Genomic DNA, 25,815 nt, shown 5'->3' with positions numbered 1-25,815 from the left:
ACAGGATGTGTCCTAATGTTTATGGATTATTGTACCTAGTCTAGCTATGCTTTCAAACCAGGCCCATCACTGTGGTACATGAGTCATTGAGAAGTACAAAACTTAAAAGGGGGCTTTTGGGGCCTGTGGGCTTAGAAGTACAGATAGACCCCAAAACCTAGCCTTATGGGGCTACTGTTTATAGTTTTACAGAACCAAAACCAAAGATAATCTTGGATCTGACTTCTATTTTATCCAAACAACAAAGTTCAGGGAAGGGTGTGAGAGAGGCGTAGGTGATTTCCAATAAAAGGCTTCAGTTTTGTCCCATCTCTGAATATAAACTGGTTCAATGTAAGCTATTCCATTTTTTTACTTCACCTATGGTATGATGTGCATGCTTCTTACAACAACAACAAAAAGAAATAGGGGTAAATGCAATAGTGAGCTAGACTAGTTGTCGCTCTAAAGACTTGATCCTGCAAAGATTTAAGCATCCGTGTAACTTTATGCAGAGGAGTAGACCCAGTGGGACTACTCTCCCGTATCAATTACACATATACTTAAATCTTTGCAGGATCAGGGCTAAGTTACAGGACTCTGCTTCATAGCTTAAAAACTGGGTTGCACTATTGGGAAAATTCACCACATTGCTCTCTCTTTAGAGTATATACCTTGCCCCTCAAACTGTGAGACATTGTCAAATGATGTCATGACATGTGACATGATGCTCTCCGATGATGCAATATAATAACCTCTTCAGTTTTTAAATAGAAAAAGACAAGTATTCTTTTGCTGCATTATTAAAGATTTTTCGTTTGCCTGTTGACATAGCAGTTAGCCATATACTCAGACTACAAATTTAAAAACAATAAATCATACAAAACCACCACCCACAGTGGATGCAATTAAAACCACTATCCTTTTGTTAGCAGAAATTCAGACGAAGTATAAAAACAAATGAAATCCCTTCAGAATCAGACAAGCGCTAAATCAAATGAACTCTTTTAACATTATGCTCTGAAACTCATCATGGTGGGCTCTGGTAGATGCTTCACAGGGAGTGAATTAAGATAGAAGCCCACGCATGAGAAAGTATTGCCACGGGTCCTGGGATGTTTAACCCCAGGAACTGGCAGGAAGAGCCAGCCAGCTGGCCTGTCTGGTCTTACCTGTGAAGTGGGATATAGGCCTTCATGCTGCTTGCACACTGAGTGGATTTAAGTAGGAGGGGTTTGTGTATTGGCCCATCCCACTCTTTCATCCCAGTCAGACAAATGTCCAGCTGGTACAGAAAATAGCAACAAGCAGTGTGACTGGCAGAAATGCAGCTATTTAACCCACCGCTGGGGGTTAATTTGCCACTTTGAGAAGTTGTACTTCTGTGTGCCGAAGGATAGCCTTCACAATTTAATCCATGGTTGGTACTATTTATCCATAGCTGGAGCATGGTAAGTGAGCACCAGGGCATAGCCACATGCCAGTGGGCCTGCTAACTGCCACCCCCGCCCCCCCGGGGCCCATGCTACTCCAAGATCCCTTGCAGGTTGAGCCTAAAACTGCAAGATGCAGTCAGTTTCCAGCTGGTGCCACAAAGAGGCACTGTGAGAGCCTTGTCTATGGAGACACTATGTACCTGCCAGAAGGACTTACGTACTCTGCTGTCCTTTCACCAAAGCTAGCTGGTGGCTGAATGCAAAGCAAGAAGCAGAAGGCAATCACACTAAGCAGCACTAGATGCATCACGCGGTCCTGTGCCAAAGCACCACTGACTGACCATCATGCAGCAGGGTCCCAAATCATTCATAACTTTATACCAGGAATAGCACCCAGAAGTGAACAGAAAGCGCATGCAAATGCAAAGACCTGAGCTTGTAACATCGGTGTTCCCAGTAAGCCTATGGTAGATGTGAGTGGTCATGGGTTCTACATCAGCGACACGCTCCTATTGTGAATACAGAAATGGAACACTTACACTTACCCAGATCAACAAACTGAAAAGAATAGAAAGCACTTCTCTGTTTGTGAATCCTATTTCACACTCAGTGATTTTATAATGTAATACACGCTCAGTGTTGTGGCCTGTAAGCACCTTATATAAAAACAAAATACCCAACTGAATGTGTTAGGTTAGAATTAGAACCATCCGCCATCCACTATTCAAATCAAACCTTATTTTTAAAAATTGAATAAAAAAGATCAGTCACTTGAACTGTTGGCTGTGTAACCAGCAGGACTTACTGTTGATGGCCCAGAAGAAAATTATATTAATCTTTCGTCCACAACCATAGACATAAGTTTTACAAGCACCCTCCTTCCTGACGTCAGCCTTGCAAGTTGCCTTTTTCTACAGATATCCTGAGACAGTTGATACAAGAAGAAAGATGGGCACAGTGGCAAAGCCTCACTCTAAGTAATTTATTGGAACAAAGTTTTTGAAAATTAATGCAGTGGATGTGCAAAAAGCAAAGAAAAGTGTTCTGTGTGGGCACAACAGTGGCAGCAAAGTCTGATTGAAGGACATGTTTGGGAGGTGGGCAGCTTTGTGAGTCAACACTTTCCCCCATTAGGTGGTGAAGTTAAATATTTCTCACGTTAAGGAGCTGTCATTGTACTTCATGGCTAAGACTGCTCTGATTTGGACTGAGTTTTCACCTTTCATGGGTGCAGAGCCATGGACAAACACAGGGTCTTCTTTGATTGAGATTCAGATGTATTCAGTGAAGTTCTAGAGGTGTTGGGAGACCTTAGACCATTATGTGCAAAATGGAACCATATCCCCATGTGGTCGGTAAATACAATGGAAAGAGACAACCAGTCCATTGTTGGAACAGATTATCAAAGCCACCCTTTGGGAAGAGAGGGTGCCAGCTTCTCTTAAGAAAAAGATGTTAGACCCTTATTCAAGCAACCATTTATTGATGCTGAAAATCATGATAATGATCACTTAGAGTCAGATTTCTAAATTGGAGTAAGGGGCATAGGTTCTTTGGAAAATCCCACTCGGCATCTATCTGCACCTTTAGAGAATGCCTACGCTGCAGCTGAGAGTGAGCCTTCCAGCTCAGTTAGACAGACTCATGTTATGGGGGCTCATGCTAGTACACCAACAATAGTGGGGTGGATGTTGTAGCACCAGCGGAGGCTCAGGCTAGCCACCTGAGCTCAGACCCGGGAGGTAGGGTGGGCCTGAGCTCAGGTGCTAGCCCGAGACTCACTAGTGCTTCAATGTCCACACTGTCAACACAAATGTGTCTTCCCAGCCTGGGAGACTCGCTTCCAGCTGCAGTGTAGATCTGCTCTTAGGCATCTACAGACCTTTAAAAATCTGGTCCTTACTCTTCCTTTTTGTGTGGGAAGGTGCTGTTAAAGCAACCCTAGCAATATCTGGAGTCCTCAGATTTTGGTTCTCCAATTCCAGATGAGAGGACACAAAGGATAGAGTTTGATGCAAGCTAAATCCCCCCCACACAAGAGCTCTCTCTGTTGGGGTGCTGGAGGATTCTGTTTTGTCTCCCCACCTGTTCAATGTGTATGTCACTCCTTTAGATGTGATGGTGAGACAGTATGGGTAGTGATGTCTCCAGTGTCTCGCCAGGGTCTACTTGACTTTGTTTTCATTGCCAGAGAATGCCTGACCAAGTGAGGAATTGGAAACATCCTCCAGAGCAGATAAGATTATCACAGGGGAAAAATATGGGTCATTTATTGTATTGCAGCTACCCAGGCAGTAGTAAAAATGCTTGGGTTTGAGTGAGACTTTACAGTCATAATCTAGAATGAATTTTTTTATAAATTTGGCTTGGGAGAAAAATGTTTTTGCCTTAATTGTGAACTCCCATTAATTGTGTTGCAGAAAAAATAATTAGTCTCAAAATGTCTTCCTATCTGGGGATATAGTATATGTTTATTGTACACTGAGTACGGAATTCTCTCATGTTCATATTTCAACAGTCTTTTGTGAACATGGCTGAAATGGGCGGGGATCTGATGCTGTCTAAGGAGTCTAGAATAGGAATTTTTTTAGTTAAAGGTGGCCTGAAACAAAGGGGCAAAATATCCTTATGCCCTTTTTTGTTTCTTTCAAAGGTCTGAAGATGCGCTGGAAGGATTTTTAAAAACTCTGCTTCTTTGTACGAGTATATTTTGAGGCCTATCTAGGCAGAAAGACTCAGATTATTTTTAGACCATTAGGATTCATTGGAGCGGAGACTGGAACACAGATGTTCCTCCTCCCAGGTAAGTGCCTCAGCCAGCAGGCATTAGAGTCATTCTCTCCTTACCAAATAATTATATCTGTGTTTTATACAAAGGGGAACAGCTGCAACAGGAGAGATCGAAAGAACACCCCCGAATAGCCCGGTGGTTAGGGCACTCACTGAAAAGGAGGAAGACGTGGTTCAAGGCCCTGTTCTAGAGCGATTCAAATCTGGGTCTCCTGTATCTCAGGTGAGTGCCCTAACCACCGACCTATTGGTAAAACGGGGTGTGTGTGTCCTTTTGTTAATCTAGCCTTTCATTTCCTTTGTTTTTATTAAAAATGCCAGTAGCGAAAAACTTTGTTTGACCCAAAACATTTTTCTGACTTTTCTGATACACTGAAAAATGTCGTGTTGGGTTGAACCAAACCACTTTTTTGGCTGCCAGCAAACCAAAAAATCAGTTATTTGCCCAACTCTACTTTACACATGTTGTTTGCATCCTAATATTAACCAAATTATAACTCAGCATGTGATTTGTTTATATGCTTGGATTTTTACAGCTTATCTTTTATACTCCTTTTTCTTTTCTACTGTTGTTTCAGAATCCTTGTTTGTGAACACAAGTATACTATCTTCCCTTTGTTTAACGCTCTCTGTTCGTCTAGTTATTGATTCCTGGAATGACACATACTGTTACATAATTGCTGTTTTAGAAAGTTGTGTATGCACCGTCCCTTGTGTAATTAGGAAAGAAGCCATAGAATGACAGGTCTACTACATCTATCATTAACTCAGCTGAATGAGACAAATTATAAGCACTACTGTCTTCACATTGGACCCATTCTCTTGCCCATGGTGGGGACGAGCAAGGGTTACATAAAGAACCACTTTTTAGGGTGGTCTTTCCAGTTGTGTTGATATGTGGAATCTTTGATGGTGTCATCCTACTCATTGTCACTTGTCACCTAAGACAGGATTTTGACTCAAGTCTTCAGTGGTCAAAAACACTAACCCAGTTTCACCTTAAAAAACGAAAGTGAAAAGAATCTTATTAATTCAGGACCATTGTGATAGGTCTCCTGAGGAATTTCTTCCTGTAAGTTAGACTCAGGCAGTTACAAATGCTACTGATAAGGAAGACACACATCCTATGGTTGGTATCTGTGGCAGTTGCCCTTTATTCAATTACCCACAGCTGGAATAATTGGATATTTAGGAACAGGTTAATGGGATAATTAGGCAAACCAGATTCAACTTGTATACTATGTGGAAATGGATGATTGCTGTCTCACGGGCACCTTTTGTACACTGCTTGTGCTACCAGTTCTTATGTGGGCAATACAGGAGGAGATGAATTAGCTATAAGTGATGGTCTGTTTGTAATTATAAGTGTGATTTTATTGGAATGATATTTTAAGATGGAAGTGGATTAGAAGTTATACCTGTCCCTTGCTGTTGTTCTCCTTAGGCACCAAAGAATTTCAGGCCAAGTACTCTAAACAATCCCTATTTGATGCCATTTCTGGAGAGGTCTCATGGTAGAACCGAATAAGCTGAACCCCCGAAGTAGCACTGTGCACTTACTTCATTTTACATTAATTTATAACAAGAACAAAATAAATAGTGATTGGCCAAAAAGTTTGGGTTTGGATTCAAATTTCTCTGTAGTTCATAGCAAGAACATTACAGTGAGGGGGACAGCTATAGATTCAGATCTGAATTTCCACAAAGTTTGGGAGAGGAGATATTGTATTTTGATTTGGGTCTCTAATAACAATACTTTGTATCTCTGAGTCGCTTTTTTATCTGAGGACTTTAAAGTGCTTTAGAAACCTGAATAAAATTAGTCTTACAAAACTGCTATCAGAGGTATTGTTATCCATAGTTTAACAGATGGGAAAACTGAGGATGAGTGATTTTACTCAAGATCACACAGAAACTTGTGGTGGTATTGGGATTGGAACCCAGCTCTTCAGACCTTTAATCCTCTGTCAAAAGACCAGCCTCAATAAACTGAATATTTCATATACTGTAACTTGAAAAGAAAATGTGTTGTTCAACTTTATGAATAAAGCTGTAGAGTTGTCATAGTCATGATGCTTGTAACTAAAATCACAAATGTACGGCTTTTTCATAATAAAATCATCGGCTTTATAACTTTTTCAGTGAGATCACTTCATGAACTTTATGGGAGGATATTTATATCCAGTGTATGGGAAAGAAGCCTGTTTTGGCTTGTTTTTCATTTTATTCAATTAGTTAATTATTACTAAATAGCTTTAAATTTATATTCCAGAATAGATGATATTTTGTTTTTAGACAATGTGAATTTTTGCCTTTTAAAAAACAAATTTGTAACTCTAGATTTTTTGCCATGACAAAGTCAAGATTTCCCCCCTTTTCTGCCATTACAAAAACTAGCCTTATTCATGGGTAGTCGTGGGTGAGCCAGAGATAATATGGTATAACTTGGACATATGCATCCTTAAACTTATCTAGTTGATTTGAGCCCACAAAACAGACAGAACAGGCTTTCTTGCTAAAATCTCAGTGCTTCCTGTCCCAGTCCCAACAAGAATCTGGAAGTGCAAAGATATTTGGAAAAAAGGGTTGGAGAGAACTTTAGAATCTTCAAAAAGCTTCCGACTGAGTTCATGTCTGGAAATAGACAAAGGATTTATTAGGTGGAAAGGTAGTAGGAGTGTTGGAACTGAGAAGTTTCTTTCAGAACTGGTTCATCCCTCACCTGCAAGGTACTGAGAAATCTATGGGAAGTGAGGACTTTCTGCATCTGATAGGAGGTGATCAGTATCTAGCAGGATAAGATCCATGATATGTTTGTACAGTAATTCTAAATGGGTGGAAGTGTTAATTACATTACATAGTGGCAACCTCAGTGACTTGGCAGACAGATATCTGAAACCTTGGTTAATCAGAGATTCAGATAAATGAATTTCAATTTCTATATGTATTTTGGATTCAGGGAGATGAAATATTGTTTTGAGCAACCCAGTACTTGAGAAATTGGCATTTGGAGAATTGAGGTTCACCTCTATTAGAATAGCTGATGAACACGAATAAATGAGTTTTCCCTAACTAAACGTGATTCACAACACAACTGATGCAATGTGTTTTGTTTAATCAACCATTTATAGAAGCAGAACAGAGGAAAGCAAACAAACTTGTAAAACATACATTTATCCAAGGAATCCAACTTTAGTTGAACAAGAAATTAAAAAAAGAAAAGAAAAGAAAAAGAATCAATCTTGATAAGGGCTGGAAAATCTCCTTGTCAGCAAAAAATAGACTTGTTACTTAATAAGGTTAATAATAGATAAAGTCCCCTAAAGTTGTATTATCACAGTTGACGATCATTTTATTAAAATGTTAATGGCCTGAGGCTAAGCAAACTGTTCCCTTAATCTGCCAGAAGAACTGCTTTCTCAGGAATTATGTACGCCAGAGCACTTGGGATCTGAGCAAATTATAATGAGTGTATTTGAAATTTGGAGCATCCACTGTTTGTGAGATCTTAACTTGACTAAATGGGATGAATTTCACATTTCTTAAAATGACTAAGTGTCCTTTAATTACAAATAAAACTCACACAGATATTTTTAAATGAATATTTAAAATTAATGTTTGGCTTGGGTTGCTGCATTTGAAATAGCTTAAATTTCAGTGGTTGAAAGAAAACTGTAGTAAAGGAAATATTTTTCCTTCTTCCCATGATAAGCAAGTGAAGGGTATAGTTTAGTAAATACATTTGCTGTAGTCACACAATGCCCTGTTTCAGTAGCAGATGGAATGAAAATAAGTATTCATCAGCATCTTTAAGAATGGCAATTGTTTGAGTCAACATAGAGTAGGCTTAAGCATTCATTGAATTGTGGTGGATTGCATTATGATTTGTTTGGGATTACAACAAAAAACATAAGGTTTGAAAAAAGACCAGCTGTATAGAGAGACTTATTTCTATAGATGCAATATCAGCTCAAAACACAAAGGGGCCAATCGTGGGGAGTACACATTCTATCTTTCCTAAAGACACGTGGGAATCCATTTCTCTCAGAAACTTTCAGACATAGAAAATCTGAAAGGAAGTATAAAACAAAAAGGATCTGCAATGCTGAATGTTGTATTTTTTCTGGATTTATTTGAGTGGCAAAGGTAAAAATGCTATACTACAAAATATAGGCATGAAATCAAATCTTTTCTACCAAAAGATCAAATGAGATAACGTGAAAGATAAAAAGCAATCCAAAACAGAATAGATTGCTTCCACAAATGTGGAAGCAGGGGCATTTCTGATTTTTCAAGACATATCAGTATGGGATGGGCCAGGGAACCTAATGGGAAAATGTTATGGTGATTTTAGTCTACAATGTAATCTTATGATGAGTTTTCTTTACATTGGTTGCTGGCATTAAGGCTCCATGGATGAATGTACTCTGGTCCTTGAGAGAGGAGTCTGCGTTCATTTCACCTCACCCAGCTAAATTACGAATGGCATTATTTAAAATGAAGCTTTCTCCCCTCTTTCTTCTCTGTATAACAACAAGAATGCAAAGGTGCCAGAGATAGATATATTTATCTTATTTAATATTTATTATGACACTTTTATAGTGCCCTTCACTGAAATAACTATATGTCAATAACAGCAAAAAGGAGACATTTGGGATATTTTAGTGTACAAACATAACAGAAGATTTGTAATGCTGCTGTGTCTGTGACTCAGAGACAGACAAACAAAAAATTATATTCCTTCAGTGTATTTTTTTCAGCCCACCTTTAACCTGGCCTATCTAATTTTCTGGGCACTTTGATGACATTTAGTCATGTAACTATCTTACTACATCTGCATTTCAGGTAGTTATTTTCATCCACATCAGGGATCAGTTTTCATACACCGTGCTATCATCAGACTCATTGAAAAATTATGATTGTTGTCAAATCCTAAATCATTGATAGCAATTCCAGACTTTCTTTTCGATCACTGCTCTAACAAAAAGCAGCCCTGTGTGGTTTTTTTCTATAAGGTCGTCGTTACCACTAACCCAACTTTTTTGTAGATACATTAATGTGGAAACATTATCCAAATAATTGATTTTGCTAGGTAAACATCGGGAGTAGAAAGGAGGCTCTCTGCCTGTCTATCTAGCATGGCTGTCATGCTTTTACTGTCAGCATGGGCCTGGAAGCCCTTGTCTCCAACCAAGAGGTGAAGACTGAGGTTGCAAAATAGGGAATCCCCATGTAAAATTTAACAAATAAAATAATGTTTTTTTTATAAAGAACAGCTGAATTTGGGGGGTTATTATAGATAATCTTTATAATTTATTAAGTTTTTTTGGGGGGAGGAACTGGGGAGAAAAATGATGAGTTAACACGGTTAACTCTTTTTGCCATCATCCTCTCCTCAGCTAGCTACTGCCTTCAGACGCTGCGCAGGATTCAGAAATGCTTTTGTTTGGTGTTAGCTGGTGAGGTGAGATGAGGCGAGTGCTACTGTAGAATGCTTTGTTACAGCTAAGCACCTGAAAGCTGAATCAACAAGAAATGGGGCCAACTACCCCATACCGCTGATTGTATTTCCTGTTGAAGAAAGAGAAAGTTGGCTCCACATAAATAATACTGCACGTACAGGAGTGGGACACTTTGCTCTTGTAATGACAAAAGGTTATCAATGCAATTTTGCGATAGTTCTGATCATTCAGAAGAAACAGCTCGATGGATGCTATCTGATAGACCTCCACCACTTAATGAAACCTCTCCAGTGATGTTAAAGCAAGCCAAGTGCTCAGATACTGTATAAACCTGAGTTTATGCCAGAATTTGAACTCTCTGGCAAAGGTACTGCCTAGCTAAATACAGAACATCTTTATGATGAGCAATAACAGAGCATATAAAATAACAGTAGGACTGAGGAATAGCAATTACACCTCTTTCCTTCCAAATTGAATTGTGCACTTCTCTGCAATAAGAAATAATTGTCATGTTTATTGTGTTTATCTGAATTAGACTGTAATCTTCTTTTTACATGTCTGTAAAGCACTGTGTATGTTTATGGCCCTGTGTAAATAATAATAATGGTTTTGCTAGTGTGTAGTTGTTGTAACCGTCCTTATTAAAGTAGAAGATACATATTAGGATTAATTCCCCAGTCTTCCCTTTAGTAGTCTTATCCAGTTAAAACTTGCTAGTAAACTGAAGGAAAGAAAGGGAAGAGATGATCATGCTGCTACAAAGGGCTGTCCTGAGTGCATTTGGAGATTAAAAATGCATAATTAGTCCATGGAACTCATTGCCACAAAATATTCTTGAGGTCAAGAGCTAAAAGGATTAAAAAGTGTTTGCCTTGAGGCCAAGTGGCATATGTATGCATCCACTGCAAGCGGCTCATGGCACTCAAGGCTACTTACAGTATCTTGAGATCAGAGTTGCTGAACTAGCACAGCCAGAGAGAGAGATTTATAGGGACCATGTGTCCAGACACAGTAGAACAGACCTATCTCAAAACAATTGGTCCTGATCCTCCAATTGAGGAAGCCAGTCTCATGATAGGAGGGGACTAAGGAGGAATGGAGGCAGAAACTGAGCCAGTTTCCAATAGAGGTAGAGGACTTTGATCATTCCTCATGCATGCCGGAAATCACTCCAGGAGTTAGTTACATTTGTGCAACTTAGGATGACTGTGGTGATAAGTCATTTGATCATTAAAAACAATAGCTGAGTATATTGTGGCAACCAGAATGATTCAGTGACTTACCTACTCGATCTCATCCTACTTCTAAGGAATGCTGGGAAGAGTTGTTGCTCATGGTATGCATGTTTACTAATAATTGATGGAAGTGGAGGAGAAAGGTCTTGGAAGCTAAACTTAGATTATTAGGGAAAAGATATAAATCCAATTCCTTTTATTTCTCTGAACTGCTTCCATTTCCACAGGCAAGAACAGCTAGGCACAGGGAACCTCAAAATCTCAACATGTGAATACAACAATGAAATAAAGAGAGGGGTGTTTAAATTTAACCAGACACTGGGAAACTTTTTTGGGAAGAGGTGAGCTTCACTTAACCAAAGTGGATCCTGAGTGTTGGCACAGAAATTAAACAAGATATTAGGGATATGCTGATAAGTGCTGAGGAGCACCCAGATGAGAGAGAGACATCGGCTGCGGAGATCAGTAATAGAAAGACATTTCTGTATCTAGTAAAGGATAGGGCAAAAATTACAACTGAACTGAGGTTGAGACAGGATGAGATCAGAGAGATATATTCTGAAATGAGAACAGTTTGTTAGACTGCAGTATCAGCCAAGAAATGAAATGGATACAAGTGAAATCCTGGTGTCATTGAAGTCAATGGCAAAACTCTGACTTCAGTGGAGCCAAGATTTCACCCAACATTTTGTATGTACCCATCCTGACGGTTGCATTTAAGTTCACTTTTTAAAAAATAAATTACAAGAAATTTACCATTAAAAAATGAAGTATTGCGTTTGGAACTACAAAGAAGTGGCAATTTCTGGAACATACACTCAAAAATACAATCACATTTTCCCCTCCAGTGTACAAGACTCATGGGCATAACCACAGGTTTAATCCTCCGTTGACCATAATACTGTTTCCAGTTCCTTTTTGAAAAGTATTTGTGCCACAATTTCTGTATCTCTGAAAGTTTTTGATTACAAGAAAAATGTGCACTGTGCCTCAGGGGAGCTGGATCGGTCCTCAAGTGTAGGAACTGGTGAAGTTTAAAGGCACAGAGATTCCGTTACGTGCTTAATGCAGGCATATAGGGAGTTCTTGGCAACACTAATGGTGGGTCTTAAATTCTTCTTCACTACTTTGGGGTTTTGATTATTCTTTTGTGCTCAGTTGGAAACATTACTTATGAGAATTGGGACATTTTAATTTGGCTGTGCTACCACTTTATTAATATTTGAACATCCCACTGTTTTCTGGCCTGGCACAGTGGGAACCACAAAAAGAGGTTAAAAGATCAAATGTTCCCCTCCCTGGCATCAGATGCCTTTTCTCCCTTCCCTTTCATATTTAAACATTTCTGGAACTTTTTATAAAAGCTTTTATTTTATAGAATCAAGATATCTTAATCTTTGTGTCTAGAAGGAAAGACTGTAGATGAAGGCAGGCAAATGTGCCTTTATCCAGAGACTGCATCAGAGACATATAAGGGATAAAGACTTGCCAATTTATCCATTACAACCTGGCATAACAATTATCCATTATCATGCGTAAAGTCTGTGTGAACTGTGAGCACATCTGGCTAGCTCCAGTTCATTTATTTAGCCTCTGGTATGCTCTGGATTAAAGCATGTGCTCATTAGAGAATAACATTTCTGTGGATGCTGATTTTCATCATTTGAAAGAAGTGAGTGAAGATTTTTTATAAACCTCTGATATTTAGGGATGAGAGATCTCTTATCCATGTAAATATTCATCCTGGATACGGTATGTCTTAACTAATTAACAGATTCTCTAGAAGGGAAGAATAGTCTTGTGGCTAAAGGATAGGACTGGGAGTCATGAGATCTAGGCATCTGTAACTGGCTCTGCCACAGATGTACTATTTTACATTGGGACATGTCACTTAATTGCTTTGGGCCTCCTTTCCCCATCTGTGAAATGGGTTAATACCGTCATACCTTAAAAGGGTGAGCCTTGAAAGTTTAACTCACTAATATTTCTAAAACAATTTGAGATCCTTGAATAAGACATTTGTCTATATTCTCTCCCTCTCTCATACAACAGAATTAGATTATTATTTTTTTTAGTTTCAGAGTAACAGCCGTGTTAGTCTGTATTCGCAAAAAGAAAAGGAGTACTTGTGGCACCTTAGAGACTGACCAATTTATTTGAACATGAACTTTTGTGAGCTACAGCTCACTTCATCGGATGCATACCGTGGAAACTGCAGAAGACATTATATACACACAGAGACCATGAAACAATACCTCCTCCCACCCCACTGTCCTGCTGGTAATAGCTTATCTAAAGTGATCATCAAGTTGGGCCATTTCCAGCACAAATCCAGGTTTTCTCACCCTCCGCCCCTCCACACACAAACTCACTCTCCTGCTGGTAATAGCCCATCCAAAGTGACCACTCTCTTCACAATGTGTATGATAATCAAGGTGGGCCATTTCCTGCACAAATCCAGGTTCTCTCACTCCCTCACCCCCCTCCAAAAACCACACACACAAACTCACTCTCCTGCTGGTAATAGCTTATCCAAAGTGACCACTCTCCCTACAATGTGCATGATAATCAAGGTGGGCCATTTCCAGCACAAATCCAGGTTTTCTCACTCCCCCACCCCCATACACTTGATGATCACTTTAGATAACCTATTACAGTGTGTGTATGGGGGTGGGGGGGGTGAGAAAACCTGGATTTGTGCTGGAAATGGCCCACCTTGATTATCATGCACATTGTAGGGAGAGTGGTCACTTTGGATAAGCTATTACCAGCAGGAGAGTGAGTTTGTGTGTGTGGTTTTTGGAGGGGGGTGAGGGAGTGAGAGAACCTGGATTTGTGCAGGAAATGGCCCACCTTGATTATCATACACATTGTGAAGAGAGTGGTCACTTTGGATGGGCTATTACCAGCAGGAGAGTGAGTTTGTGTGTGGAGGGGCGGAGGATGAGAAAACCTGGATTTGTGCTGGAAATGGCCCAATTTGAATATCACTTTAGATAAGCTATTACCAGCAGGACACTGGGGTGGGAGGAGGTATTGTTTCATAGTCTCTGTGTGTATATAATGTCTTCTGCAGTTTCCACGGTATGCATCCGATGAAGTGAGCTGTAGCTCATGAAAGCTCATGCTCAAATAAATTGGTTAGTCTCTAAGGTGCCACAAGTACTCCTTTTCATTTTTTTTAGTATAGATTTCCAGGATGATTTAATAACAAACTATTTTTTTTGCATATTATTTGATAATTTTTTGAAATAAAAATGCATGGGGCCTAATTCTAAGTAACACTAAAGCCTCTTTACACTCCTCTAACAGTGGAAAGCGACCTTAAAGTGAATGTAAAGTATGGTTACACTGCTTACATGACTAGAGCGCTGTGAAGGCCATACTGTAAGTGAGAATCAGGCCCATAATATCTATTTCTCTAAAGACTTGGAAAGAAAAACATACAAAATATCTGTCACCTGAGAGAATTATTATTAATTATGTTAATAGTACTCAAAAATGCAATAATGTTCTGGTATGGATAGAAGACATGGGGTGAAATCCTGACCCCATGGAAATTAATGGGAGTTTTGAAGTTGACTTCAATGGTGCGACGATTTGACCCATTACCCTTGCCCTGAGGAGCTCAGATGTCATGAAGGACGTCACTGTGAACTCAAGTGGAAGCAGTGACTTTTATGTTAAACCGTCAAATTTATTCCACATGTAACCCTATTGCTCTGACTCAGGTGGGCAACTTGCGGCCCGCAGGCCGCACACAGCCCATTAGGGTCATCCGCTGGCGGGCCATGAGACAGTTTGTTTACATTAACCGTCTGCAGGCATGGTTACCCATAGCTCCCAGGGGCCGCGGTTTGCCATTCCTGGCCAATGGAAACTGCGGGAAGCAGCGGCCGGCACGTCTCTGCAGCCCACACCTCTTCCCACAGCTCCCATTGGCTGGGAACGGTGAACCATGGCTACTGGGAGCTGCAGGCGGCTGTGCCTGCGGATGGCGAATGTAAACAAACTGTCCCGTGGCCCACCAGCGGATTACCCTGACCTGGTTGCCCACCACTGCTCTGACTGGAGTTACCTGGAGTGAGCAGAGAGTGAGTACTATGTCATATACATATACAAAGCATCACAAGATCAGCTTAGACAATATTCACTGAATTGGAGCAATTTCTAATTGCCTTTGTCCTTTACACCGAGATTCAATAATTTGATGGGGATTTTTCATAGGCACTAAATATATCTAGTTTTGGAGGCAGATGATCTGTAGACAGAGACCATATAAACATTGCTAAGAGGAGCTACATTTCAGTTTAAGCCAGCTGCTCACCAAGAGGCCACTGACATTGTACTCTTTCTTTCAATCCAGGGCACAAAGGCTTGGAATGCACACACCATATCATGAACATATTTTAGGGTGAGAAGGGTCAAGGTGTGGGAAGATTACTTTCTTGAGTATCAGGGTTTGGTTATACATATACAATATTTTTTTAAAGTACTGTATTACTTTCCTTTCAGATTTGCCACCTGACTGTGCTATAGCAAAGCTTCCTGATAGTAAAGAAAATACCAGGTGCAGCCTGTACCTAGAACTCAGGGGAAATTACTAGGCAAGAGCATTTGAGACAGTGGAGGCAGCAGGGTCAAGTCAAGGGTTAAGTGAAAAAGAGCTGCATTTGATTAGCAAATAGACTGCTTTAAAACCCACTGTGTCACAGGTGTCAGAGTTTGTATGATCAGAAAAAAGAAATATTGTAGGTATCTTATTTAATTAGTAGTTCATTTTGACTTGTTAAAATGTGCTCATCTAATGTCATGGGCTTGTGCACCATCTTTATCATACAAAAAAAGTAACAGTTAAAACCAAATTAAAAACTAAAACTCTCCCACAACTCCCCCAAAACTAAAGCTCTCTCTTCTCCACCACTCAGACCTTCCTACCCTAGAGATGCTGGGTATTACAGAATGTTCTAATCTTTGCAAAGTAACCTGACCATCAAGAGATTTGGCCCTGGGAGGTAGGAATAGAATTCCACAGTCAGGAACCCCTCTCTAAGTGCACACCTCCACCAGCAGCCTCCTTTTGGCTATGTCAGGGGGCTGTTACCTTGAGCACCTCAGCTGATCTCAACTGCTGCTGTATCACAAAAAGAGACATTTTCTGGGGTAACCTAGATCAAACCCTTTTGAGATTTCATAGGCTTAAAAAACCCCAACAAATTGCGCTCACAAACAAACTGGAAGCCCATGTGGATTATGAAGCACTGGCATAGCATGTGCCCTGTAATAAATGCCCTTCAGCATGTCTCGTACCAGCTGAAGTATCTAAGTGGTCCTTGTGTGGAGCCCTAAGAAGAGTGCAGAGTGTTTAATGGAGTTTCAAATTTATAAAACTGTAGATCTTTATGATAAGTTCCACATCTGAAATACACGGCTGCAATCCCTGGCCAGAAGAACTTTTGTACACTGCTACTACCTGGACATCCCAAAACAGATCAGGGTCCAATAAGAACATCAGATAGTGAATCTGAGTATAAAGAAATAAAGGCAAGCAAACTTAGTTGGTCACAGAGTTTAAGGCCAGACTGGACCATCACATCATCTAGTCTGACCTCCTGTCTATCACCCGGCATCAACATCACCGAGCACTCACACTCTACACCCAACAACCAAGTTTAGACCAAAGTATAACAGCCCATAGGAAATTAATCTATTATGTGCCACAGGCAGAGCATAGGAGGGACAGAGGCACACCAGTACCCGAGGTCCCCTCAATGACAGAGAAATGATTAAAGGAGAGAGATGCAGATAATCCTGGCAAGTGACGTGTACCCACATGCTGCAGAGAAAGGCAATCCCCATCCCACCCCCCAGATCACTGGCAATGTGACCTGGGGGGAAAAATCCTTCCTTAACTGATGGAGCTGATATCGCCTTTGCTATTTCTTCCAGTTGTTACTACCAAACTACTAGCATAATCTCAGCCTGAGCTATGAACCTGCCCTCCTATACCCAAGCCCTGAAACCAGCAAGATATTGATCTGTTGCAATGGTTGGCTCTAAATAAAGATCCATTTAGATAGGGTAGCTCATACTGCCTTGCTCTCTCTCCTGTGGCCTTGTACATTGAACAGCAGGGACCAAAGAACCCTGCATCACCCCGTGCGAGAGAAGTCTTTGGCTAGACAAGCTGTCATTTAGCACTATCAGAGCAGAGAATGGGGCTCCTGAACAGCAATGCCATCTATCCCTGCAAGATCAGCAACACTCTATAGTATCAAATACAGCTGACAATCTAAAAGGACAGTAGTAACTTTATTAGCCACCTATCTTGCATTGAGCAGCTTACTGGAAATTGTGAATAACTGAAACATCCCATGGGTTTATTTGACATGGTTTGTTTTGCAAGGGGGAAAACAATTGTGAATTTCATGCACAGATGAGCTGACAGGTTTACTCAACATTGCTGGTACAGCAGAAACAAGAGTTTCTGTTGGATAAAATTTCTATCAAATATTGCTTGGGCCGCAGGCAAAATGACTCTTGAACTTAAAGGCAGTGCTCAAACAGCCGTGTGTGTGTGTGCTTGCGTGCATGAGAGCTAATTGTTGACGTCGGTGATTGCAGAATTGTTCCCAAAATGAGCAGGAGTGTGTCAGGAATTGTGATCTGTTATTTCCTCACCAGATACCGAATAATGACAGTTCTCATTAATTTATGTAATTATCTTGTTCTGATGTGGTGTAAATGGAATGTAAGTAGTGCACAGGCCTTAATCTCACCCTTAGGCTCGGCTCCAAAGCCATCTGAAGTCAGTGGGAGGCTTTCCATTGACTTCAGCAGGAGTCTTTTGGATCAGGAGCTCAGTCTGACGCAGAATCCTACAGCAATGTGTCTGCTTACCTTAGAGATGTGGCGCTTCTCTCTTTGTGCCACACAGTACTGAATACAGAAAGACAGACATCTCACACAATTGGCTTAAAAGGCCCTATCCTACAATGGCACTATAATTACAAGCCTGCAGGGGAAATCTCTGTGCTTTTGTGAAGAGGGGAGCCAAGATGAACACAAAAAGACTTCATTTACTTACCATCCCAGGTTTCAGTTTCCAGTTCTATAGGAAAGCCAATAAGAGGACTTAACTGGAAATATATCACAGCACCAGGGAAGCATATAAAATAGGCTGAGAAACAGTGACAGGATAGGAGGCAAAAGTCAGAGCAGGAAAGGAGAAGGGTGCTGTAAAACATTAACAACTTTGTTTGAGTTCAGAATCCCCATGGAGTTCTATCTCAGGGCTGGTAAGCAACAGGGAGACTTTTGTGTACAGATAAAGGTGGTGTATGGATTCCCAAATTTAAATAAATAAATACATGAAGCTGCCAGGAGGAGCTTGGGCCAGAGAAAGCAACAAAGCCCTGGTTTTAATTTTTTTTTTTTTTTGCCAGTGAAAATCAAATGATAAAATGGGCTGGAGAAATGAAGCAATTGGGAATGGCTGAAGAGGATTCCCAGCTGTGTCTGTAATCAGTGCAATTCATGGCTCACAACGTGTTGGACATACTGTTTTCATGATCTAGGCATTCCACGATGAAAGGGCAAACAATTAAATGGGAGAGAATCTTTAAGGTTTTATTTATTATTCTTGCTTTGAAATTATCTCGGAAGCAGAATGTTGCTTTGAGGGCCAGGCCTGCAGACCCATAGTTGCCTTAGGCTTGATCACAACAATCTCTCTGTGATTTGGCAGGCTTTTGGGTTCTCTCCCTGTCACCATGCCTCTTTTAAGAGCTGCTGCAGTGTCTGGGAGAAGAACAAAGCTGTTTTTCCTCATCTGGTCAAACTCATGAGTTTAAAATGAAATTAGTGACTTGAAAAACAGCTCTTTTCTCTCCCAAGTCCCAATGGGGTTTACTGCTAATGTGAAGAAATGGATGAGAGTCAATTAATTTAAACACACACGCACACACCCACACACCCTTGGTAATTCTCACTTTGTTGGTCTACAAATAGGTGGATTCCATTATAAACCTGTAGTTTTAGGCCAATTTTCAGCACAGATTCAATAGCAGGGCCCTATGTGAAGCTCATATTGACAACTATTTTGGCTATTATCTTTACAAATATAATACAGAATATATACTAACACACTAGGAAGTGCTTCATCATTATGCATAATTACTATGATGTGACACTGTTAAAAGAAATAAACAAGATACATTTTGTGTGGTGTACCCTTGATTTGATCATGATTGTTCACTTATTTGCTAATTCCCAAATTCAGTAATTGGCAAAAGGCTTCCCAGGGCTTGATCCTGTCCCCATTCAAGTAAATGGAAAATCTCCCATTAATTTTAATGGTACAGGATTGAGCACCTAGTCACTAGTGCCACACAGTCAGATGCTATCCTAAATTCCTAGCTTCTCGAAAGCTCTTTCTCACCAACAGGCACGCGTGAGAGAGCATGAGTGAGAATCTTGGGAGGCAGGGGGTTTATTACAAGAACTGGTCAGAAAACGCAATTTCTGTCCCTCGGAAAATGGCAATATTTTGAGATTTGTTTTTGTTCTTAATTATGGAGAGTAGTAATTTCAACATTTACCACAGAATTAATGTTCTGGAAAATTTTTATTCAGAAACAACAAAGTGTTTTGATTCAATAAGATAAAAAGATTTCATTTTGATAACATTGAAACATTATAATATTCAGTATATTTCAATCTTTTATACATATTGTGTATTTATTTAATGTTATATATAGATATATTTAAATACAATATTAATCGTAACACTAAAAATGAAACAAAACAAGACTTTCAAATTAGAGTAATTTTGATTTCAACAAAACTGCGTTTTTCAACATAAAACTCATCCATTAAAAATTTTAGACCTGCTCTAGTTGTTACTGTGTCTAAGTAAAAGCCATTTATGAGCTGTCATAGAGTGTAAAATTCTACCCTTGCCTACTTTGTGTTTGTGTGTAGCTAAGAGTAATTCAGGATGTTGCTGAGGGCTCTCCACAACTACAGGTTTCAATGGGAACTGAGAGATCTCTCAGGGGGTACAATGTGTGTGGAGGAGAGAATGCAGTTTTTTGGGGTTTTTTTTAAACTCTGCTCATGCTGTGGAGGTATACAGTATTAGGGAAAGTTTTTGTATTGTTTTAGTAACATTATGTTAAATTAGATGCCAGAAAATTACAGGGCTGGTGTCAAGGTTCCTCCCCCACTCTGAACTCTAGGGTACAGATGTGGGAACCTGCATGAAAAAAACCTCCTAAGCTTATCTTTACCAGCTTAGGTCAAAACTTCCCCAAGGTACAAAATATTCCACCCGTCGTCCTTGGATTGGCCGCTACCACCACCAAACTAATACTGGTTACTGGGGAAGAGCTGTTTGGACGCGTCCTTCCTCACAAAATACTTCCCAAAACCTTGCACCCCACTTCCTGGACAAGGTTTGGTAAAAAGCCTCACCAATTTGCCTAGGTGACTACAGACCCAGACCCTTGGATCTTAAGAACAATGAACAATCCTCCCAACACTTGCACCCCCCCTTTCCTGGGAAATGTTGGATAAAAAGCCTCACCAATTTGCATAGGTGACCACAGACCCAAACCCTTGGATCTGAGAACAATGAAAAAGCATTCAGTTTCTTACAAGAAGACTTTTAATAAAAATAGAAGTAAATAGAAATAAAGAAATCCCCCCTGTAAAATCAGGATGGTAGATATCTTACAGGGTAATTAGATTCAAAAACATAGAGAACCCCTCTAGGCAAAACCTTAAGTTACAAAAAAGATACACAGACAGAAATAGTTACTCTATTCAGCACAATTCTTTTCTCAGCCATTTAAAGAAATCATAATCTAACATGTACCTAGCTAGATTACTTACTAAAAGTTCTAAGACTCCATTCCTGGTCTATCCCCGACAGACTATAGACAGACACACAGACCCTTTGTTTCTCTCCCTCCTCCCAGCTTTTGAAAGTATCTTGTCTCCTCATTGGTCATTTTGGTCAGGTGCCAGCGAGGTTACCTTTAGCTTCTTAACCCTTTACAGGTGACAGGAGCTTTCCCCTGGCCAGGAGGGATTTCCAAGGGGTTTACCCTTCCCTTTATATTTATGACAGCTGGTTATTCTATGCTCTGTAACCATAGCTGCTGGAACTAGGGGTGCTGAGGATGCAGCAGGACCCCCTGGATTGAAGTGGTTTCCATCATATACAAGGTTCACAGTTTGGTTCAATGGCTCTCAGCACCCCCACTATACAAATTGTCCCAGAACCCCTAACTATAACTGAGCCATATATCTTAAATATGTGCTGTAAAAATATAAACTCAGTTGGCCAATTTAGTCCTTGGAGTAACACCAATGAATTCATTGATAGTACATCAGAGATGAATTAGACTGAAAGTACTTGGAGAGATTGTAAAACTATTTATTGTCACCATAACATGGGTATTAATAAAACCCCAGCAAAACAATGAAATAAGGACACTTTTGTTTGCACTGGACCACTCGTATAGGTAACTGCTCCTCACAGCAACCAAGCTGGGACCAAGGGACCCCTGGAAAACCCTGCCCCTTTACAAGGAAGCAGTTTCCCAGAATTTCCTCTTATAGAGTCTTAGTGATAAATTAAAAGTTAGTGTAAGTGGGTGAAACTCTGGTGAATTTTCCCCTACGGGCCTCGTTTTCAAGTTGCTGAGCACTCCAGATGAAGTTGCCGGGACACACTGTGATAGTCATCTCTTCTGAACACCAGGCCCTTCAGGCTTAGCTTTTGATTTCAGACTACATCTTAAAAAGTAGGAATCACGTGAATCTGAGAACAGACTATGACCCTTGCAAGGGTCAATGCCAGTAACAAGTGTCTCACAGTTTCAAGAGACCAAGTTCCCCTCCCTCAAACAGAAAAGCCAGCCCAACCCAACCACAATAACAAAAACTAATTTTCCTGTTGCTGAGAGTTTTCATTAAAGCATTCCATAAAATATCTACAAGTCTGTTGTTTTTTGCCTCTGAATTTCTTGTGATACACAATTCAATTGGTGTGTTTAGTTCACTTGGCAGAGACCGAAATATATCAGCTATTCTGGGTACCTGCAATAACCCTCACAGCAGCATTTGGATAAGTTTGAACTGATGGAACAGTATGGCACAGTTTGGAAGTCTCACACACAGAGAATTACAGTATTAAATGCTGAGCCACAACAGAAGCAAGGAACTAATGTTTCAATATCAGCATGAGAGAGGGGAGGTCTCAGTCTAGCAATATTTATGAGATGGTTAAAAGCTGTTTATGTCACCATGCTCATATGTTCCGTGATTGCTAAGTCAGAATCAACAACCTCACTGAAATCTGACCCTGGTGGGCAGAGCATGTGAGAATTGGACATTCTCCAAGCTAACCTTTGGAGGCAAGAAACAGCAAGCAATTGATGAGGAGCTGTCAATATAACCTCCGTTTTGTCTCAGTTCAATTTCAAGTAATTGCTAGACATCTGAGATTGAATCTCTGACAGATATGAAGAGTCAGGGCTAATGTTGGGTATTGGCAATGAAAAGCAGGTATGTGTCTCCTTTACTAGAACACAATGGGATTTCGTATTGGAATGGCCAGAAAAAAGAAAGGATTTTGCTGCTGGTGACATTAGCAGTTCTCAAAGGGAGGGGTGGTGGGAAATGGAACTAATGTGCTCTGGAACTTTATAACCCAAAAGTGCATTTTAAGACATAAATTGTATGAAGGCTACAAAATGCCTTTCTTAATTTTAAGGCTATGGTTTGCAAAATATTTTAGTACATGCTTAACTTCAAGCATGTGAGTAATGGCAGCATGTGTTCAAGTGTTTTGCAGAATCAGGGCTTTTTATTATCTGCTTCAGTAGATGAATTATTGGGTCCCCACTGTACTAGAACAGAGAAGCAAGCCACCTGGCTTCTCATTGAAGAAGAGAGAGAGAGAGTGTTGGAGAAGAGAGGGCAGGTTGCCTCATGAAAAGGTAATGTGGTGGAGATGGTGGCTTTTGCTGGGATCGGTGGCTTTAGCCAAAGGTCTAGTTGGAGTGAGGGGGATAAGAACTTTGAGGGTAGGAGGTGGAAATTCACATCCTGGTTTGGGATTCAGCTTATATTGAATAGACCAGAACAGAAAGCATTCATATCCCTTTAAAATAGAGAGGGAAAACGCTGTTCCTGCCCCTGCTCTCACTGAAGGCCATAGAAAAAGTCTAACTGACTTCAGTGCAAGAATCATTCTCCTGCTTCTATCTGAGTTTATTTTTGTCAGAGAGAAGCCTGGGGGCTAAGCGCAAAAAATGCCCTCAGTTTAATCGGTTTTGTTTTAAATACTACACTAGGATTAAGGAAAGAAAAACGGAAGAGTGTTTTTTTCTTGATTGAGAAGAGAACTCAACATTGTTGCGGTTTGAGTTCCATTTGGCTCTGACATAACAAAAGTCCTGGGCTGCTGCCTGCTTGCTGTTTGTTTTATTCCCTGCATAGTTCCAGAAGAGTTACTGTCGAACAGGAATTGTTATGATTTGCATTGCTCAGGCTAGGTAGTTGTATATAGGTAAGAAATAAAACAACGGTTGAAATGAATGAAAACATGTTTTATGGAACTGAGAAAATGTTTCACAAAATCAAAAACTTAAAAAATGTCAAGGATTCAAATTCTGAGTTAACATACATCCTCATGCAGCTCCATTTAAGTCCAGGAGGTGTAAGTAAGCACAGAATTTTGCAAAACCCAGCCACCCCTATGTTTACTCATCCCTAATAACATGACGGAGACCAAATAGTCCAGAATATTGGAAGCCAGAAATACAGAGAGGAGGAAAAATTTGGCAGAACTGTTTCAATTATTCATTCTGAATATTATTCGCTGTGAAATTACATATTTTCTGTTTCAAACAACATGTAAAACTGATTCTGATTGCTACAAAATGTACTTGTTATCCACAGCAAAACAACACTGACAATGCATTGATCTTCTCATCAGTAGATCTTAAAGTGTTTTATAAAAGCAGATCACTATCATTACCGTCATTTTACAGTTGGAGAAACTGAGGCTACCCAAGGTCACCCAGCCAGCCTGCCAAGAATAGAACCCAGGTCTCCTAAACAGTGCTCGAGCCACACTGCCGCCTCAGTGCTCATGAACTGTTCACTGAGGCTGTATGTTAGTCATTATTTATGGTGAACGATTGCTTACGTAAGTCACCTGGTGGGTCTGTTCTCTTATTGGATGGCTGAATCAGGATTGTTCCAAAATTTTCTAACTGTTTTTTGACAGAAAGCTAGGTTTGGGACTAAATTAAATGTTTCATGAAAAGTGACTGCTTTCTGTGGAAAAATTTCACTTAATTGAAAACTCCCCAAACCTGAAAACTTTTGGCTGAAAACTTCAGTTTGGTTATGTCACTGTGATGCCTGATGGGAATTGTAGTTCAGGTGCTTTCATGCCCCCATTTCCCTGCATGGGCTGGATCCCCAGCCATACTGTGTCTCCCACAATGCCCTAGGGCTGTTCAGTGGGAGGGAGATCATGGTACATCATGGCAGATGCTAACCAGGGCACCAAACCAACAGAGAATGGAGGTATGAGAGATCCAAACCTACAACTTCTCTGAGGTACTGTTGTGGCAATTCCAAATAGAAATGTTTGATTTTTGGTGGAAAATTTTTTTTTTCAACTTTTGGCTGAAAAAGTCAATTTTCCTAGGGAAGTGGGGAGGTTGGACACATGTTCTGACCAGTTTTAACTGAAGCCTCTTCAATGAAGAATAACAAATAATGAATAGAAAATAATAACTAATTAACAGCAAAAACAGACCATGATCTTCCAATATGAATTTTCAGAGGAATAATTGTTTGTGTTAAACTTGTGAAACTCCCAGGATTCACAAATATTTTCACAAATACCCAGTAGCCATTTAAATACTATCAAACAACAAATACTATGTTAGTTAACACTAACAGTTCTCACCATTTTTATGTGGGAAAATATTACTGAATCACTTTTTTTGTATTATTTAACCTGTTCTATAAAACCATTTGTCATAAGAGTCTTTGGGAGTGCATAATTTGGGGAAATGAATCATAAAAAAGAAATGCTTGCCTCTTTTCTCAGATGCTGCTAGCTATAAAGTTCTGCAAAAATTAGAACTTGCAGAATGCAAACTTTTTGCAGAAATGATAATGAACTTATAATAGCACCGAAATCAGTGAAGGAAATTATACTCTTCAAGAGTCTGTCAGTTCCCATGGGCAGCTCCACATCACTTTTTCAGTGGAGTTCCATTATACTTTGATCCAAAAACATTGTAGGAGAGATGGGTTGAGGCAGTGATGTTTAGTATACAGATATGGTTCAGGCTAGTGATTGGTTTTGAGGCTTAATCAGGACTAGGTTATGTACTGGATACAAGAGTGCCAAAATCTCAAACTGTTCATACACCTTGAATTGTGGAAGCTTTGTGAGATTCAGTAAGGTTTTCCCCACTGAGTCTCAGTCTACTCATATGTGAGATCAGCTTTGTGAGATTCACTGAGTCTCAAGCTGCTCATATGACATTACAGCTGTGTCTGGAAACTAGGCCTCTTCCATTTTGGATGAAAGCCAGGACCAAAACTATAGGCAAGAAAAGGGGCATGGCAATTCAAATCTGAATTCCCATTCTCACCTCCTTTCCCCCAAATTTGAAAGGGTTTGGATTAAAGGTTCTGTTGTGGCCTGTCTCTACTCTGTAGTACACAATTCTCTCCCAAACTGATTTGTGCTTAGTTTGTAGTAGGTGCAGCCACACCATTACTCATGTTGGGAACAACATTTTTCTAGTTGTTTCCTATAATGTCAAAGTTGCTCCTTCCCTATGGTGCTAGCTAATTCTCTAGTGATGGGGC

General features: G+C 40.1%; 1 long non-coding RNA gene across 9 annotated transcripts in view; it reads left to right on the top strand.

Annotated features, from left to right (window-relative positions):
• The window catches only part of LOC140906942 (uncharacterized), a 201,276-nt gene that overhangs the window by 66,157 nt on the left and 109,304 nt on the right, over positions 1-25,815 (top strand). For 7 of the 9 annotated variants that reach the window (XR_012157307.2, XR_012157306.2, XR_012157301.2 and 4 more), the window contains exon 2: positions 4,069-4,218. The exons of 1 other annotated variant lie outside the window; for it this stretch is intronic. This is a non-coding gene — a long non-coding RNA (uncharacterized LOC140906942). Of the gene's footprint in view, positions 1-4,068; positions 4,219-4,292; positions 4,429-25,815 lie in introns of all 9 variants that reach the window. One more of the 9 variants, XR_012157304.2, reaches the window with a different exon arrangement.

Source organism: Lepidochelys kempii, chromosome 2 (genome assembly GCF_965140285.1).
Source record: "Lepidochelys kempii isolate rLepKem1 chromosome 2, rLepKem1.hap1, whole genome shotgun sequence".
Classification (NCBI taxonomy): Eukaryota; Metazoa; Chordata; order Testudines; family Cheloniidae; genus Lepidochelys; species Lepidochelys kempii.
Note: the sequence above shows the minus strand (reverse complement) of the source record. Positions and strands in the feature narration are given on the sequence as shown.